Below are 19,347 nucleotides of genomic sequence, written 5' to 3' on the forward strand. Positions count from 1 at the left end.
CATTTTCTGGCCTTCAGAGAGCCTTGTCTTTCCCTGAACAAACAGCTCTTTTACTACCACCCTCTCTAGGGCTGTCTGTTCTTTGCCTCAGGAATCTGACACGTTGGGCAACGGGATGCTAGCTCGCCACAAGACCTCTTCCAGGCCCCACCTTCTTTTTCTCTGATCCTTCCTCCACACAGTTGCCCCAGTGATTTCCTTTGATTCCGCGTCAGATCATTGTGCCCTAGTTGCTTATAAACCCCCTCTGACTTTTAACATCAAATCCAAACTCCTCTGGCATTTAAAGACTTGGCTCCACTTTTCCTTTCTCAAATTAATAAACACTCTTCCCCATCACATACTTCATAATCCAGCCAAACTGCCTCTCTTGCTGTTCCTTACACGTGGCCTTCCATCTCAGGTTATCTCCTGTTCTTGGAATGTATACTCGCTCCTTACTTCTGCCTCTTGGATCCAGAATTTCCTTAAAATTCTGCTTCAACACCACCTTCTAACATAAGATTTTGTCTAATACCTCTGCCCCTCCATTGCCAAGTGCCTCACTCCACCAAATTATATTGAATTTATTCTGCATATATTTATATTATATACATATTGTCTCTCTGATAAAAATTATTTTAAGCAAGCATTTATTAGTCTCTCAATTAACATTTATTAACCTCTTACTATGTGTCAAGCACTGAGCTTGCTGGATCAACCATCCTTTTGCTACAGTAAACCATTTCTAGTCCTTTGTATTGTAATATTTGCAACATTATATATGCTTTTAGGGAATCAATAAAGTTTAATATAACAGAACCTAAAAGTTCTTTTTAAAATTTTCTCCTTGAAGTATCATAAAATTATATGTTTTTAGAGCTGGACGTAACTTGAAAGGCCACCTAACTCAACCCCTTTATTTTATACATGAGAAAACTAGTACCATAATGATCACACAACCTGCCTAACATCACACAGGTAATAAGTAGCAGAGTTGGGATTCAAACTCATGTCCCCTTTCCCTGTAAACTCAGTGCTTTTTCCACCATACAAAAGCAGAGTTACTGAAGTTCAGTTTATACTAGACAGAATCCAAATGAAAACCAAATGTAAATGTTCTTGATTTATTTGCTAGAAGTAAAAAGTGGAAAAGGCAGACTTGAAAGAACTTTGCCTCTTTATATGCCCCCTACCTTCCAGTGCAGGGCTAATAGACTAATGAAATCAGTTTCATTAAGTAGTCCTCAACCCCATTCAACTGTCTACCATTAAAAATAAACAGCTAAAAAGTCAATGAAAAAAAGTAAAGCAAACTTATAGAAAGTAAAATGAAATTATAACAGAGTCCAAGGAAGAAAAGAGTTGAAAGAGCAGTAGTTTTTTTTTTAAAAATCCATAGTGCTTAGAGGGAAAGGATTCTAAAATTATAAAAATCAGATGCTTTAACTGATGCTCATAAATAATATTTATTGTTCACCCATCTGTGTACTCTATTAGGTTACTTAGGTAGGTTATAAAAGAGTTAACTTTTAAAAGGCATGCTTCCTACTCTTACTGTTTATATTTTGGAATAGACAACATTGCTTGGGATAAACACAGAATAAATGAAACAATAGTGTTGTTTTTTTTTAAACAAGTCACATACTGAATAGGATGTTTTTCCAAAACGGGTGGAAAGAAGAGTAATTCAAAGCTTATTTGCTTTACTACAGTTGTTTTGCTTAAGTTTATCCTTTGTAGAGGGCAAGAGTCAAAGAGGAGAAAAATTGGATGACTACTAGAGCAATATGCCAGGACTGTGTATCATCATCAACATTTTTCACAGATCTCTTTTTTGTTTTTGTTTTTTGTTTTTTTAGTGAGGCAATTGGGGTTAAGTGACTTGCCCAGGGTCACACAGCTAGTAAGTGTTAAGTGTCTGAGGCCACATTTGAACTCAGGTACTCCTGACTCCAGTACCAGTGCTTTATCCACTGCACCACCTAGCTGCCCCCACAGATCTCTTTAAAAAGGACATGATAAAGCCCTATTGTGGACAAAGGCCTCATCAATTTATTTTTCACCCCAACTTCTCATGCGTAAGCATGATCTCAAAAAACAAAAATCTTCCAGATAGTCCAAATGTATTGTTATGTATGATTTGGTGTTATAGTTATCCATGTGTCTACTCCCTCCTACAAAACTATGAGTTCTCTGAAAGCAAAGACATGAACTTAGCTAAATCTCAGACAAGACCCTCTCTCCCTCCCTCAGCTCACAGCATTTTCTCTGGCTTTCCCTAATACCTGAAATGCAATTCCCGCCCCCAACTCCCCCACTCCCAATTACTGAACTCCGGAGCTCTGTTTAAGTATTGCCTAAAATACTATATTCTGTACGAAGTCTTCCACAGACCCTCTTAATTTTAAAGTCTTCCCTCGTTTAATTATCTCCTATTTATCCTGTATATAATGTCTAAGGATTGATTACACAGCTGCTTGCATACTGCTTGCATGCATCCATACATGCGTACATGCATACATACATACATATATGTATTGAATTGATTCCTAACTTCAGTGCTCAGTATTTATTAAGTGCCAAAGTACACCTGCTGGTATAGGGGTCAAATCAATTCCCACGATAAAACTGTAGTCTTCAAGGAAATCTGAAACAAATACTTGTTCCAATACCAATACCTGAAATCTCAACTTTTCAACAAGGCAATAATCACAAAAGATGCCAACATGATCAGAGGAGGCCAACATTCTGCAAATATAATGGGAGAGATATATGCTCTAAAGGACACATAAGAATTTCAATTCAACAAACATTTAATAAGCATCAACTTATAAGCAGTCTGACAGTGAAGAAATTCAAACACAAACCAAACTACAAAAGATGTCCATGACACACAAAAGGTAAAGAACATCTGTTCTAAAATCTAAAGACTACAATTTCAGGTGAAAAAAGTGGAGCAGTATATGCGTGTACATTAATCTTTGCCTTACAAATCACATCAACAGTCACTAGGCACTGCTGTAGCCTGCTCACTTTCTGCTACAACATTTTATAAAATTTCAAAGATGCTAAAACCCAAACATTTTGAGTTTCTCCAGTAACAAAGTACATCTTTTAATTTACTTAATTTACACATCCAAACTCTTTCTTAAGTTTCTACCTCTGGCACAGAAGAATGAAACCAGTAAAAGTTGAGAAAAAACAATCAAGAAATGGATCCTAATGTCAAGGAGGAAAAAAACAACAAAACTTAATAAAAATTCATTTTACAATTCCTATTCCCAGAATTCTCATAAGAAAGGCTGAAAATAGTTACTCTCAAAGCAACAATCCAATTAGTCCAATCTTTGGTCAAGTCCTAAACCTACACAAAGGCCTAAGATAAATTTGATTCTGCTTCAGGGAATGGACTGATTCCACAGCAGCTATTTTAAGAACTTTCTTTTACTTCTAACACATACATATACAGAAAGAAAGAAAAAAGTGAATCTGAAGAACCAGGTTCTAGCAGCAGCTCCAGATTAATATTTAAGATGAAATAAAAACAGCCACATTCCCCTGAGCCCATAGAGACAAATCATTTTATTTTTCCTGAATTAAAAGGGAAAAAAACCTTTTTATTACTAAAATATGAATAATCTTTGACCACTTCTAGGTCTATACTCCAAAAAGATACCTTCTTCTCCCCACCCCCCCCTCCAAGGACCAAAAATACTCAAAGCAGCTCTTTTGTTATGGCAAAAAATTGGAAACTAAGTGAGTCCCTTTCAACTGGGGAATGGCTGGACCAATTATGTTATATGAATGTAACTGGACATTACTGTGGCATTAAAATCAAGAAAGTCCTGGAAAAGACTTACATGAACTGACACCAAGGGAAGTGAACAGAACTAGGAGAACAACTTATACAATAATAACATTGTAAAAACAGCTTTGAAAGACTTAAAAACTGTGATCAATGGAATGACCAGCCACAATTCCAGAGGATCACTGATATAGCATGTCACCTACCTCCTAACAGAGAGCTGACAGACTAAAGGCTCAGCATGAGACATATTTCTGGACAGTGACAATGTTGTTATTGTTGTTGCTGTTTGTCCTTCATTCAGGAAGAGGACCATGACATCGGGAAGTGTGACTTGCAGTGAACTGGATTTAAATGGGAGGGCTTTGCCAAGTCACCAGCCTCACTCTCTCCTCCAGAGCCATCTGGGTCTAGTGGCAGGATATACATCAGGACAACTGGAGATGGCCCTGAATATTTGAGGCATTCAGGATTAAGTGACTTGCCCAGGGTCACACAGCTAGTAAGTGTTGAGTGTCTGAGGCTGGATTTGATCATAGGTGCTCCTGACTCTAGGGCCAGTCAGTGATCTATCCACTATACCACCTAGCTGCCCCTACAGAGATAATGTGGGAATTTGTTTGACTGTACATATTTGTTACAAGAGTTCTCTACCCACCCACTCATTCTCATCAATGTGGATGATAGGGTGAGGGAAAGCTGGGGAGAAAATAAATTTTTCTTAATGAAAAGTAAATTGGATTAAATTTTTTAAAAACTTTCCATTTCTACATTAAAAGTAATTTATGTTGTTTCAAAAAAATACAAACCATACAAAATGATAAATTTTTTTTGTTTTTTTTTGGTTTTGGGTGTGTGTTTTTTGGTGGCGCAATGAGGGTTAAGTGACTTGCCCAGGGTCACACAGCTAGTGTCAAGTGTCTGAGGCCACATTTGAACTCAGGTCCTCCTTAATCCAGGGCCAGTGCTTTATCCACTGTGCCACCTAGCTGCCCCCACAAAATGATAAATTTCTAATACAGTTTTTAGAAAAGTAGAAACTCACACACAAATATACACACAAACCTGTTATAATCTCAGGCCAGGCATATCATTTAGACATCAACTAGGTAAACTGAACTTCATATAGAATTTCAAAATCTGTAAAGTGTCTTGTAAAAAAATACATTTGCTGAGGAGTAGTCACAACTTGCTACCAGGAAAGATTTTTCTAGTTACAACTACATGGCATACAAAAGTATTCAAAAATTTCAATGTGGTAATGACATTTCTTTCCTCTTCCTCAATAAAAAAAAACAAAAACAATAACAATAAAACCCAACCAACCAGATAAAGTAAAAAGGGGAAAAGGAGCAAATGGCTTGAATAATCTAAAAACTGACTAGATATACAAATCCTCATGGGCTCAAAGTACATGTAAAATATATGCCAAAATATCAATATGTAAAAAATTAGTGAACCCACCTTTTCTTTATTCACAGACATAGAGCAGTTCTTCCTATTGGGTCCAAATTGAACAATTTTCTTGAAACCTAAGTAAAATAAAATAATATTTAAATTATTTTGCTGATACATTACAATTCCACCAGGTAGTAAAGTAATAGTTAAAAATAACTACTTCAACTTAAACAGTGGCAGAACAATGTGTTTTTCTTTAATAGCTTAAAGTAAGAATTTAATTTGCAAGCCCTTTAAATGCAGTACAATATCATTTAGGGTCATACCTCCCAATGGTCATTCCAATATATAACAAAGAGTAAATGGAGGGGCAGCTAGGTGGCACAGTAGATAGAGCACCGGCCCTGGATTCAGGAGGACCTGAGTTCAAATCTGACCTCAGACACTTAACACTTACTAGCTGTGTGACTCTGGGCAAGTCACTTAACCTTCATTGCCCTGCCATTTAAAAAAAAAGAAAAAGAGTAAATGGAGTTCCCTGGTGTTTCAGTTTTTGCAAAGGTGTAAAGAGTATGTTATTCCTTTCCATTCCCACTTAGTAATCACAATATAACAATCCTCTATAATTTTCTAATGTTTTATGCAAGTGCTTAATTTCTTTCTTGTTCATAATTTAGTTAGCTTTATCTTGGTCTGAAATGTTGCATTAAGGTCCTCCACTATTATAGTTTTATTATCTATTTATCTTTGATATCTGTCTTTATATCATTCATTTCTGAATATTATCCCATTTCAATTGGACTATGAAAAAGCATTTATTAAGCACTTCTGTGTCATGCTCTGTATTAAATGTGGGGGGGGGGGGCGCCACAAATTCAAAAAACGGTGATAGCCTCTGTCCTCAAGTAGGCTTTCATTCTACTGGGGGAGATAACATGTAGAAAATCAGAAATACTTAAATATTGAATATTCTGATCACAATACGATAAAAATTATATTCAATAAAGGACCCTTAAAGTAAAATTTAAAAGTAATTATAGATTAAATAATATCATTAAAGAGAACCCATGGTTCGAAGAACAAATTTAAGAAATAAATGAAAATTTCAGAGAAAATTAAAATAATGAGAAACATACAAAACCTTTGACAGGCTGAACACTAAAGCAGTTCTAAGGGAAATTTTTATATCTCTAAATGCTTTTATCAATAAGAAAGATTAGATCAATGACATGGACATGAATTTTTTTAAAACCTGAATAAATTTTTTTAATCCTCATCTAAATTACAAAGTAGAAATTCTAAAGAGATTAAGAAAACTGAAAGCAAAAAGATCATTGAATTGATGTAATTAATCAAAGACAAATGATTTTGTTAAAAAGATAAATATTGTTCAAATCAAGAATAAAGAAAATAATTTAAAACAACTGAAGCAGAAATAAAGGAAATTATTATAAGCCAATCTGGCAATTTAATGCTAACAAAATTGGTAACTTGGGAAAAACAAATGAATGCTGACAAAAATATAAAATACCAAGACTAACTAAAGAAGAAATTGATTATAAATTAAATAAAATATTAGGAGGTAGGCTAAAACAATATATAAGAAAGATTATACACTATGTCCAAGTTGGGTAAATGCCAGTAATACAAAGCTGATTCAACATAAGACCATGAATATAATAAATTATCTATATGATTCTATCAATGGATGCTAAAAGGATTTTGACAAAATTCAACACTTATTTCTAATAGGAATAAATGAAACTTTACTTAACAGAGTAGATAGTATGTATCTAAATTTAAAAGCAGACGTGTAATAGAGGAAAAAAAAAAATCAAACAAGCCATAAATGAATTCTCTGCTAATCTGTTCTGGGTTTTTTTCCCCTGGGGCAATGGGGGTTAAGTGACTTGTCCAGGGTCATACAGCTAGTAAGTGTCAAGTGTCTGAGGTCGGATTTGAACTCAGGTACTCCTAATTCCAGGGCCAGTGCTTTAACCACTGCATAAATGAATTCTCAAAGAAAACACTTTATGATGGGTTTAAGTGAATTCTATCAAGCATTCCAATAGCATATAAACGGTTTTCAACAAGAAAACAAGGCTACAAGTTTCTCTGATAGACATCTTATTTCTAAGAAATATAAGGAATAGCTTCAAACTTACAAGACTAAAAGCCATTCTCCAATAAATGATCAAAGGATATGGATAGACACTTTTCAAAGGAAGAAATCCAAGTTATCAACAATCATATGCTCCAAATCACTAATAATTAGAAAAAATGGTAATTAAAAGAGTTATTCAGATAGTCCTTGTTCATGGATAGCACTGTGATGACAGCAATAAGCCTTAGAACATCTCCTAAATGAGATCCACAAGCACTCAAAACAGTTGAGTCTCATAATCCACAGAGGAAAAACCAAATGGGTAAAAAATGTACATTGTCCAGACTACAATTTTTGTTAATCCTTTCCCAAGTAGATTATGTTAATTTGTGACTATTTCCTATTTACCATTTGTGACTATCTTTCAAGTCTTTCCCCTTCTCTGTACCCTACAAACATTTCAATTTCTATTAACTTCCTTCACCCATCTTTTAAACACCATATTTTCCCAGGGATGCTACCTAGTTACACATCAAAGATTACTGCTATTTCAAAGAATCAAAATTATGGATAACAATGGGCAGTGGAGAGGTGAATAGTGGATGTAAATAGCTTTGGTAAATGACTAATGATTAATTATCTATAAGAAGTTATATATGAGGTAATATAAAAAATTATCCTTCACTTGGCATGCCATTGTAAAAAGAGGTAGCCTTACAATAACTGAGCAAGAGATAACAACAGGACGGTAAGGCCTGCAATGAATACTGGGGTAATATTAGGCAGGAAGGACAACATTGGACTTGAAGTCAGGAAAATCTCAGTTCAAATCTGTCCTCAGACACTTGCTGGCTATATAAACTTGGGCAAGTCACTGCTGCCTCAGTTTCCTCATCTATAAAATGGAGATAATAATGGCACTTACGTCACAGGGTTGTTATGAGGATAAAATGAGATCAAGAACTTTGCAAACATTAAAAAGGTAAATGCTGGCTGCTATCAATATTATTATTGTTAACACTGATAAATTAAGAGACCCAGAAGAAGCCTCCAGTATGTTAGGTGGACCCCAAGTATCATTTATGGAGGAACTTGAACCAGAATCTCTAAGAAGGAGAAAATATGTTAGATGTAGCTTTGGTAAGAGGAAGGGTATCCACATTGATAAGAAGATCATTGACATATCAGTCTTTTTAAAAATGGGATGAAATTCTAAAATGCTTTATATTTTCACAAAGAACATTAACTCAAACTACAGTCATGTTTAAATTCTGCTTTCTATTGTACAAAATGAAGGTTAAAAATCTTTTCTGTTTAAGGTATATTAAGCAAAGAGACACACATGGTATAGATGTTTCTGGGAATTCGGTAGGGTTTCCAGTCCATGGATGAGGGAACAAGGATTCTCCTTTTCAGCCTTAATAGCAGAGGCTTTTTAAAGCATTTACAATAAGAAATGTCCAGGCTAATTAAAAACTATCAGTTCTGTCAACTGTAGCACACAGTACAAATTACAAAGGGCTTGTCCCTAGGGAAAAATTTGAATTAGTTAAATTTGTCTTCACCATCTTTGTCAAGATCACTAATGGCTAGCAGGACAGCTATTGTTGGTAATAATAATAATAATAATGGCTAGCATTTGCATAGCACTTTAAGGTTTGTAAAACACTTTACATAACAACTCATTTGATTCTTGGGACTCTGTGAAGTAAATGAAATGATCCCCATTTTACAGATGAAGAAACTGAGGCACAGAAAGGCTAAATGACTAGCCCACAGTCATGCAACTAATAAGTGTCTGAAGCAGGACTCAAATTCAGATTTCCCTAACTCCAAATCCCTGGCTTTCTCCACGGCACCACCTAGCTGCCATACATGAATTCCTTAAGGTCCCCTAACTACAATGGACTATACACAAATTGCTTTATAGTGTGAAATTACTCTAGTTCTGTTTCAAGAATACTTTCCATTAATAAGAATGCCAGCAGAGAAGACTAAAGTTTCTTTGTAGCATGTGATGAATTTTCTAACAAGAAACCAAGATAAGCACATGCAAGAATTTTCTTTTACAGTCTACTTGAGTATGAACTCTTTTGATAAAGAAAATTGCTGAAAACTGAGAAGCTAGCTTTCCCTATTACACAGTCTTTCTATGAGGAAAAAGAAGGAAAATGATGCTGCTAGTATGTGTTTTATATTCTCGAACATCTGGAATAACTGCATTCTAACTCCATTTCAAAAGAAATGGGGGATGGGGCATGGCTCCAGATTTTAGAAAGACATTAAAAACAACTGTACAGAACTTCTTTCAGATTTTAGGCCTGGAGATTTCTGCATAAATGTTCATGATTTTCTGCCTCTGAGACTGTCTTCTCAGAACCTATTTGTAAAATGAAGCCCACATATATTTAAGGAAAGGGGGAATTTTACATTGGAAATTAATTTGAAATATGGAAGATAAAATCATGATTTTCCTTTTCCAACCAATTTTTTTTTCTTTTTCTTGCAGTTCAGTCTTCCCAAAAGGAGAGAATCTAAACCTAGACTAAGGACTTAAGGAAAAGCTACAATGAAATGAGAACTAAAAGAAGAATTTTCCAGAAGGCACACAAAAAAAGAAAAATTCAACATTTTTGAAGGTCTGGAACTAGCTTAAATTATAACCAAGCCAGAGGTAAGGGGAAAATGGTGCTGTCTGACCACATTAAAATGACGGTTAGCCCTGTAAAAACAATTCAAACAAAAAAGCACTATCTAAAAAATAAGGTCTATTATAATTTGCTTAGAAGAAACAACAAAAGGCATCAAAAACGCAATTAGACAAACACCAAGATACTGAATTCAGGACAAAAAAAATCAATACAGTTTTGTAAAATAAATGAATGAATGAATCCAAGTTAATCTTATTTAATACAATGAAGCAAATCTATTAGAGATCAAAGGATAAGGATAGTACTCAAATATAAAACTTCCCAAAAAAGGAGACTAGGAAATATTTTCAATTATATTACCATTAAAGTCAGTTATTGGCAATAAAGATATAAAAAAATAGTTCACAGTATCCCACAGTTATTTCTCCCCTAGTCCTCCCTTTCCTTCTCCTCATAATTCATCAGAAAAAAATATAAGGAGAAGTAATCAATGGAAACAAAAATGGCTGACAGAACACTGAAGTACTAGATATAGGAGGGAAAATTCTAGTCACTTAATCTCATTTATTCTATGTTATGTGTGCATGTGTATGTATTTAAAGCATCTAGGGGTACAAGGAGGCCACAGGCTAGTAAATACAAAGTAGTTCAAACAAGAGTGGTCAAGGATTTTTAAATCAACTGTAATGAAGAAAACCTTTGAAAAAATCTTGACAAGTTAAAATATGGACCATATCTAATGGGTTGAAATTTAGAAGACGCTGGGTTCAAAAAGTCAACAGTGCAAATAAAAAATGAGAAGGTGAAAAGGGCATGACAAGAAAGGCATTCAAGTGAAAAGGATCCAGTGGGTTTAGTGGAATCCAAACTCAATAGAAGTCAACACTGTCACATGGAAGCCAAAAACATTACAACAAAAGCATACAGTAAAAGAGAATCCAGAATGAAGAGTGACATTCTTCACTGGTCAAATCACATCTACAGTATTGCACTTAACCATTTGTGGTCATTTCCCTGCTCTGCTACTTAGAATCTGTGTGATATCTGAGCAAACCATGTAACATGTAACCTCTCTACACTTCAGTTTCTTCATCTATAAAATGAATCGGTTGGACTAGATCAAAGCTTCTTAAACTGTGGGTTGTAACCCCATATGGGGTCACGTAACTGAATGTCGGAGTTGTAGAAAATTTGGCAATACTAAAAGATTACATATACCTATTTTATATACCTATATACCAGGGGTTCCATAAAAATTTCTCAGGTGAAAAGGAGTCATGAATGGAAAAAGTTGCTAGTTATAAATTTATTCTCTATGATCTAGCATTCCAGCATTTAAAAGGAAAACCAAGAAGGAAGAGTAAAAAAAAACCAAAAAAACAGAGAGGAGAGAGTAGCCAGGAATTGTCAAAAAATGTCAAATAATCTGGAGAAAACTAAAAGGCTAAGAATTGAGAATAGACCATCTGGTGATTAACAGATCATTGGTAACTTTGGAGAGAACAGTTTCCATTGAATGGTGAGGATAGAAGCCAGAATGCAGAGCATTCAGAAGAAAATGAGAAGTACCAACTTCATACAGCTTTTTCCAAGAAGTTTCATTAATAAATAGAGGGCAGCTAGGTGGTGCAGTGGATAAAAGCACCAGCTCTGGATTCAGGAGGATCTGAGTTCAAATCTGATCTCAGGCACTTAATACTTACTAGCTGTGTGACCCTGGGCAAATCACTTAACCCCCATTGCCTCACAAAAAAACAAAAGAAGTGGAGGAGAGATAAAGGACAATAGCTTGTGTACATGGTGAAATCTCATATTGTCTTTTTAAAGACAGGGAAGAGACTTAGGCACATTTGTAGGCACCAGGAAAGGAATCTACTGATAGTGAAGATTAGAAAGAAAATGGGAGTACTGGTCGAACAATCTGGAAAAGACCGCAGGACTTGGCAAGTAGAAGGGGCTACCTTATCATCATCCTGGAATAAAGGAAAAAATAGTGGGGGATAATGTCAGAAACATATGAGATGAAGAGGAGGGAAAAGGAAACTGAACAAATAACCTCAATTTTTCTGATGAAGTATGAGGCCAATACTTTAGCAGAAATATTAGAAGAAAAGACCATGGGAGACTTGGAGGGAGAAGAAAATATTTGTATATGTATATGTATTTAAAGCATCTAGGAGTATGAGGAGACCACAGGCTAATAAATACAAAGTTGTTCAATAAACGAATGGTAAAGGATTTTTTTATATCAACAGTAACCAAGAAAACCTTTGAAAAAAATCTTTAGAAGTTAAAATACGTGGGGGCGGCTAGGTGGCGCAGTGGATAAAGCACCGGCCCTGGATTCAGGAGTACCTGAGTTCAAATCCGGCCTCAGACACTTGACACTTACTAGCTGTGTGACCTTGGGCAAGTCACTTAACCCCCATTGCCCCACCAAAAAAAAAATTAAAAAAAAAAAAAAAGAAGTTAAAATACGGACCATATCTAATGGGTTGAAATTTAGATGAGTTTTGGGTGGTAGAATAGGACATCAATTGGGGACAAGTAAGTAAGTTTGCCTTGCTGCCGTGAGGGCCCATTTAGATCAATTAGTAAATGTAGAATGGACCTACTCAGCAAGGTTTTCATGATTTTCTTCAACTATGGTTAGCAGCCCATGAGTAGGAGTAGAGGAAGAAGGCAGTAAAAGTAACCTAGGATTAGGGCTTGGCAAGGCATGATCAGTGGTAGCATAAAGTGGCAAGAGATTCAAGAGTAGAAAGTAGTGTAGAATTGAACTGGTTCACCAAAGAGGCAAGAATGGAAAAGTAGAAGTAGAAGTAGAGTGTAGACAGAGCAACTGTGACAGCCTGGGATAGTACTGAGGGACAGAGGGATTAGAGGTCATGGTGAAGACAAAGGGTGGGTTTAGGAACTAAATGAGTCAGGCACAGGGAAAGATGGAAAGATAAAAGATTGTGATTAGGTAAAGGAAACCCATAGTTCTTTAATACAGAATTGGAACTCATAGGGGGATAGAAAATTCCAGGAGGTACTATCCCTATTTGTAGCTGAGACAGAATAGAAGACTAGGTCAAGAAAGTTGATTATATTGAGAAACTGGAATATCAGGATGGATACTTGACAGAACATCAACATGCATGCTGAAGTTCACTAGCATGAGGGAAGGAGACAGGGTGGAAAGGAAGACTGACTGAGTCAGGCAATGAACTTATTGAGAAAAGGGAAGAATGTTCTGGTGATCAGGACAAGCTATCATGCAAGGAACCCAACCTAAAGTCTCCTGAAAAGGGAGAAGATAAATGGATGACCCACAATGTGGATCACAGACTGAAAAAACCTCAGATTTGGAAGTGACCTATCTAAGAAGCCATCTTTGTCCAAATTGCATTTTAAATAAGCTCAGCCCCTTCAAAGAGAATATATTTGTAAAGCATAAGCAAAAGACTAATAATAGCAGCTGATATTTACATAGTGACTTAAAGTGCTTTGTATATATTATACATTGAGTGCATAATTAGGATGGTATTAACAATAGGATAATAATAACAACAAATAATAGTAGCACTATAAAAGACTAAATAATAATAATAGATACTTAAATAAAATCCACTCATTTTACAAGTGGAAAAATTATGACCTAAAAGTTAAATAATTTGCCCAGGGTCACACAGATAGTAAGAGAACCAGAATTAGAACCCAGGTATCTTGAAATCTGTGCTCTATTCACCATATCATGTTAATGATAATTATAAAATGGTAGATAATTTATGTAACTACTAATATTTTTATAAGTAATACAGAATACCAAGTATTTGTAATTCTTATGCATTCAATGTATCTATCACGTTTGCACCTTTCAAGTATGTATGTACTATTTTCTTTTTTTTTTTAATTTTTTTAGTGAGGCAATTGGGGTTAAGTGACTTGCCCAGGGTCACACAGCTAATAAGTGTTAAGTGTCTGAGGCTGGATTTGAACTCAGGTACTCCTGACTCCAGGGCCAGTGCTTTATTATTTTCTATTTTTAATGTGTGTATGAGAGAGGGACAGGGAGAGAAAATATCCTCTACCACTCTGTAAATTCTATTACATTAGAAACTGTCTCATTCAGTCTTGGCTTTTCCCAATACTTGGGACACCAGAGGAACTCAATAAATGTTTGCCGAAGGTTCTAAAACAAAATATGCTATCCTTGACATACAAAAAGATAACTTTAAGTGATTTCGTAAATTATCCTCAAAAAAAAAAAGGTATTCACATTCCCTAAGATATTTATTAAATAAGAGGATGCTTATCACTTATTTTGAAAGGCTATAGTTAAAATAGACTAGATCCTAAGGTTAAGAATATCTAGAAGTTGTTTTTTCAGGGGTCAAAAGGTGGTTCATTTATATACTGATCATAGAAATGACAGATATAAGAAATAAAGAAAACTATCAGTTAACAATAGCAATTTTGACCTTATTTGTATATAATGAACTGACAGTGAAACCCACCCGAAAGCATATAATTATTATATGCAATTATTGTAGGCAATGTGTCCAATGTTTTCTCTCTGATTTGGGAGGAAATCTCTCCAGTTCTTGGGATCAATTATCACTCTTGAGAAGAGAGGAAGTCAATGTAAACTTCCAGTACAAATAATAGAGCTGTCAATTACATACTTTTATATCCCCTTTTTATGGAGTGAAACAATTGAGAAATAAGCCTTTGTATGTCAAAGGTACATTATGAAGCACACATAATATGAAAAATATGTCTTTTACGTCAAGTATAAAAACTCAATTTAGTTTGGTAATTTCTTTTAGTAGTTCCTGATAGAAGAATTTGTAAGATTAGCCATGTATAAACCACCCAAAGAATGTTATTCCCCAGAGCACATTCATAGTTTGTATTAATTAAAAATAAGTGATACCAAATCCCCCCTTGACATTTTACCACCCAAGGAAGCTATTGTTGACATGAATACCAAGCATTCTCTTATATTTTGTTTGTTCTTTTGCAAACCATGAAGCCATAAATAAATGCCAAGAAAAACATTTTCTATGGTATGCTACAATGTTTTCTAATTTAAATAATGTCTCCTATAAGATGGAATGGAAAATTTATCCTCATGTCACTTACAATTAAGAACCTATCTGTAAGCCACAGTTAAACTGGTCAGGAAAAGAACTTAAAATTCTGGCATCTCTTAGATTCTGTGGTATAACTCAGCAAACATTTCATTTCATCTGTTTTAGTCTTCCTTTATGGATCCAAAGATTCTAGACCTGGACAAGAACTTAGTGGCCATCTAGTCTGAGTATCAGACAAGAAGGACTTCCCCATTCAAGGTGTTCCTCTCAGGTCTTCTATTTAAGGAGAGACTCCAAGCAATCTACTCATCACTTCCCATCTGGTTGCTCCACTGGACTTTTCCATTATCTCCAGAAATTCATCTTCCTGCATGATCAAATCAACTCAAACTCATACCTCCTCAGTACCCTTTCCCTCTTGGGCACTCCCTCCCTCTCTCTCTCCCTCCCTCTAACTGGAGAGAGTGGATGGGGGGCACTGGAGAGCTCCTCCTAGATCCTATATTTAAGGAGAGGGCTCAGAAGAGACACACTTTATCATTTCCCACTTGGCTGCAAGACTTCGTGATGCCCTTTTACTGGATAACCTCCCCTTCTCTCCTCTTATTGCTATTAAGTTTATTTTCATACATTCTTTCCCCATTAGACTGTAAGGTCCTTGAGAACAGGGACTGCCTTTTGCCTTTCATTCTATCCCCAGCACTTAGAAAAGTACCTGACACTTATTGACTGATAGACAGCATGTTGAAAGTTAAAAGTTATGGTGAGGAAACTGTTTCCATCTCCACCTAAACTAAAAACATGTTTTTTAAAAGAAGGATCCAGTTGTATTCATGATGAAAACAAAAACCAGAATAGGGAACCTAAATGGAACCACAAGAGCTAATGAATAAGACATTTTAAAAATAAAGTTCCAATCACTGAATATAAACTACCCAATCTATTTTTGATGAGAAGGTTATAGAGGAAGCCATTAATACTTACATTTGATCACATCCAAATTTCTCATCCAAACTCTTCTTTTTCCAATGTTTATTCAATTCTTCTGGTTATTTCATAGCAAAAGCCTCAATTAGCTACTAAATTGTCTTCTGATAATAAACTGTTAATACCTCCTTAAACAAGGATATAACCACCCCCCAACCCCCCACCCCCACCCCAAGCATCTACAGACATCAAGAGTAATCAAGAGCAGAAATATTCAAAATTGTGGATAATGAAGTCCCATTTTGGGAGGCTTCCTATTTGTATTGTAATTTTTTAATCAAAATCTAAATGTTCTCCATAGTTAGCATTGTTAATATTCTCGGATCTTCTAGAAATTGGTAATGGGTTTATCCTAGGACAAGAAGGTCTGAGAGACGGGGAGAAGAGAAGAGGGGGAGAGGGGGAGAGGGGGAGGGAGAGACAGAGAGAGACACATAGAGAGACAGAGACAAAGAGAGAGACAGAGAGCAAGGGGTAAGGTCTCGTGATGAGTTCTGTGAAACTAGTGGGGAGTAAGGTGTAAATCATATGGTTTCTATTATGGAACTGATTCATGGCATTAGAATGTCACATATTAGTATGTCATGTCCCATAGAACAAAAAAAGGTCCAAGCAAGAGGTTGAATTTTACAGTGGAACAAACACTTAAGTAGACTATTTGAACAGGAATGGAAATAAGCACAAGATTTTCTGTTGTGGAATTCAATGAACTGCACTATTATTTGTCATTCAGTGTGGAGAAGTAGAATTGGACTTGGAGTAAGAAGACTGGAGTTCCATTACAAACTTTGACCCTTACTACCTATGTCATCATAGCAAAAGAATTCCCCTCTCTTGGCTTCCATTTTGTTAACTACAAAATAAAGTGACTGGACTAGATCATCTCTAGGTCCCTTCCAACTAAATCTATCATTCTACAAATCTGTTGTAATGTCAATTCCCAGGATTATCCATGGCCTCCCCTTGTAGTAGAAAACGTGCTGTATTTAGGGTCAGAGGAAATGGGCTAATGTTTGAGGGCTGTCACTATTATTGGCATGAGCTTGGACTAAGTTTTCTCATCTGTAAAATAAAGGAGTCAAACAGATAATCTCTCAAATACCTTCCAGCTCTAAATCTACAATCCTATGAGGGCACTTCCACCATTATATAACTTTTCACAGTACAATGTACACATACCTAACCCTACAGATCTACTCTCTAATTCCATCCCCCTAACCAATGCAAATTCTCATTCCTAACATATTCTATAAATGACCATTTTTCTTTGTTGGCTTTTCTTAAAGGAGAGCATGCGTTAACAGAAATTTAACTGTCATCAATACTTCCACAGTCACAAGAGTCCCACTATCTGCCAACACAAATGTTCTTGGGACTTCCTAAAAACACCTGCCATTGCTCTTTGAATTACAATGTCTCTTGAATGCCCCCAAGCCTCAACTCTGCTCCTTTTTGACTCAATCCAAGGTGAAAAAAGGTACAATCCACTAATTCCAAATAAATATCTTACTGTCAGGTCAACTATGTCACAAACATAACTGCGATGATCAATTAGGCCTTGCAATATTCTTCCTAGTCTTTGCACTTTGCTACATAATCCTACTGATAATGATGACAGCAACTACATAAATGAAAACTGGAATCAAAATAATTCAATAAACTTAATTATTCATAAAAAATGTCCTAGTAACAAAGTCAGAAAAGCAAAAGGAGGCATTGGCAAGTTCAGAAAAGTTGTTATAATGATCTTTGTTGAGATTGACTATTATCTATTTTTAACATAACAAATCAATTGTTTTAATTGCCTGGAGAATAGTTATTATTAAATAACAACCAAAACTACACCTGGGGCAAACTAAGTAGGGATGGGGGAGAACATAATGGCTGAAGAAAAGAGTCAGAGGTAAAAAAAAAAAAGACAAAAAGACCACAAGTACTGTCACATGAGGGATAAAGTGTATCTCCCAAAAAAAAGTCCTTCAGAAGCAATTGTTCCCCATGCTGCAGAAGGCTAGAGAAAAAAATCAAGAAACTGTGCTGACTGGGTCCACTACAAATTTGTTACATTAATATCAACAAGGACCTCATTGAGACACGGGAATCCCTTTATAATGTCCTAAATGATTCAGTATTCCACTCATGTAACTGTCTTTTCCAAACCTTATTGATCACTCTCCTTACCAAAGCCAACTCATCAACCACCAATACCAGTACCACACAACCACCACTACCCTTCACAGCTGGGCTGGTAATTATCCTGGTAGTCACTTTTTTAACAGTGAAGTTGTTAAGTATAACACAAAATGAACATTTTTGGAACTAACCAAAAAATAGAAACATGTCACCTTCTAAATATCTCCAATATACAACATATTCCCTGTCCTCATTAATGTTCATAAATTTTTAAATGCCATAACATTTTTTCCATGTTGAACTTTTTTCTCATAAAAACACATGGGAAAAAATCTTTTGAGACATTTTTTTTCATGACTTCTTTGGCAGAAGGTCCCTGGAAATGTTAATGACAAGGTAATTACTGAAATTCAACTACTTCAAGATAAAAACTTCTCTGCTACTTTCAAATTGCTTCACACAATGGATGAACCTTATCTGACCCATAATCCATTGGCTTCCTCCTTTTCCTTTTGCCTTGCTTTCCCAAACCAAACCCAACTACAGTTATCCTTTCCATATCGTGACCCTCTTCATTGTTGTTTTGATATATTGCAGATAGGCATAAGAAATTAAATGAGAATTTTGGGGGACTTTTGTGGAAGCGACAGATGAAACACAAAAGCCAGCAGACAACACACAAAAAGTTTAAAAACTCAGAAGTGCATACAACATATGTATGTTATTGTATAATATCAACATATTTTATCTTTTAATACCATAATAATTCAGTCTTCTTCTCTGGTATGAAGGGAGGATCAAAAAATTTTACATCAATTTTCCAAATCATGGGGGCACCAAGCCCCTAACCCCCATGATGTGTAAGGGATAACTGTATTCATCCACAACATGACTTTCTTTTTTTTTTGGTGAGGCTATTGGGGTTAAGTGACTTACCCAGGGTCACACAGCTAGTAAATGTCAAGTGTCTGAGGCTGGATTTGAACTCAGGTCCTCCTGACTCCAAGGCCGGTGCTCTATCCACTGAGCCACCTAGCTGCTGCTCCTCACAACATGACTTTCAATTCCTAACCCCCTCAGTTCTTTCCTAGGCCATCTCCCTTTCACTAACCACTCTCTCCACTTTTCCCCATATTGACCCCTTGATGAACCAATTCAACTCTACACTGTTCTCTCTCTTAAGTCCCTGGACCCCTTTATCATATC

The 19,347-nt window shown here is 35.7% G+C and overlaps 1 protein-coding gene across 1 annotated transcript in view; it reads right to left on the reverse strand.

Annotated features, from left to right (window-relative positions):
* The window catches only part of SIPA1L1 (signal induced proliferation associated 1 like 1), a 381,936-nt gene that overhangs the window by 307,557 nt on the left and 55,032 nt on the right, over positions 1 to 19,347 (reverse strand). Inside the window, 1 exon segment of the mRNA XM_043981815.1 lies at positions 5,252 to 5,319. The gene's annotated coding sequence lies outside the window, so the exon portion shown is untranslated.

The sequence above is a fragment of the Dromiciops gliroides genome, chromosome 2 (genome assembly GCF_019393635.1).
Source record: "Dromiciops gliroides isolate mDroGli1 chromosome 2, mDroGli1.pri, whole genome shotgun sequence".
NCBI classification, from domain to species: domain Eukaryota; kingdom Metazoa; phylum Chordata; class Mammalia; order Microbiotheria; family Microbiotheriidae; genus Dromiciops; species Dromiciops gliroides.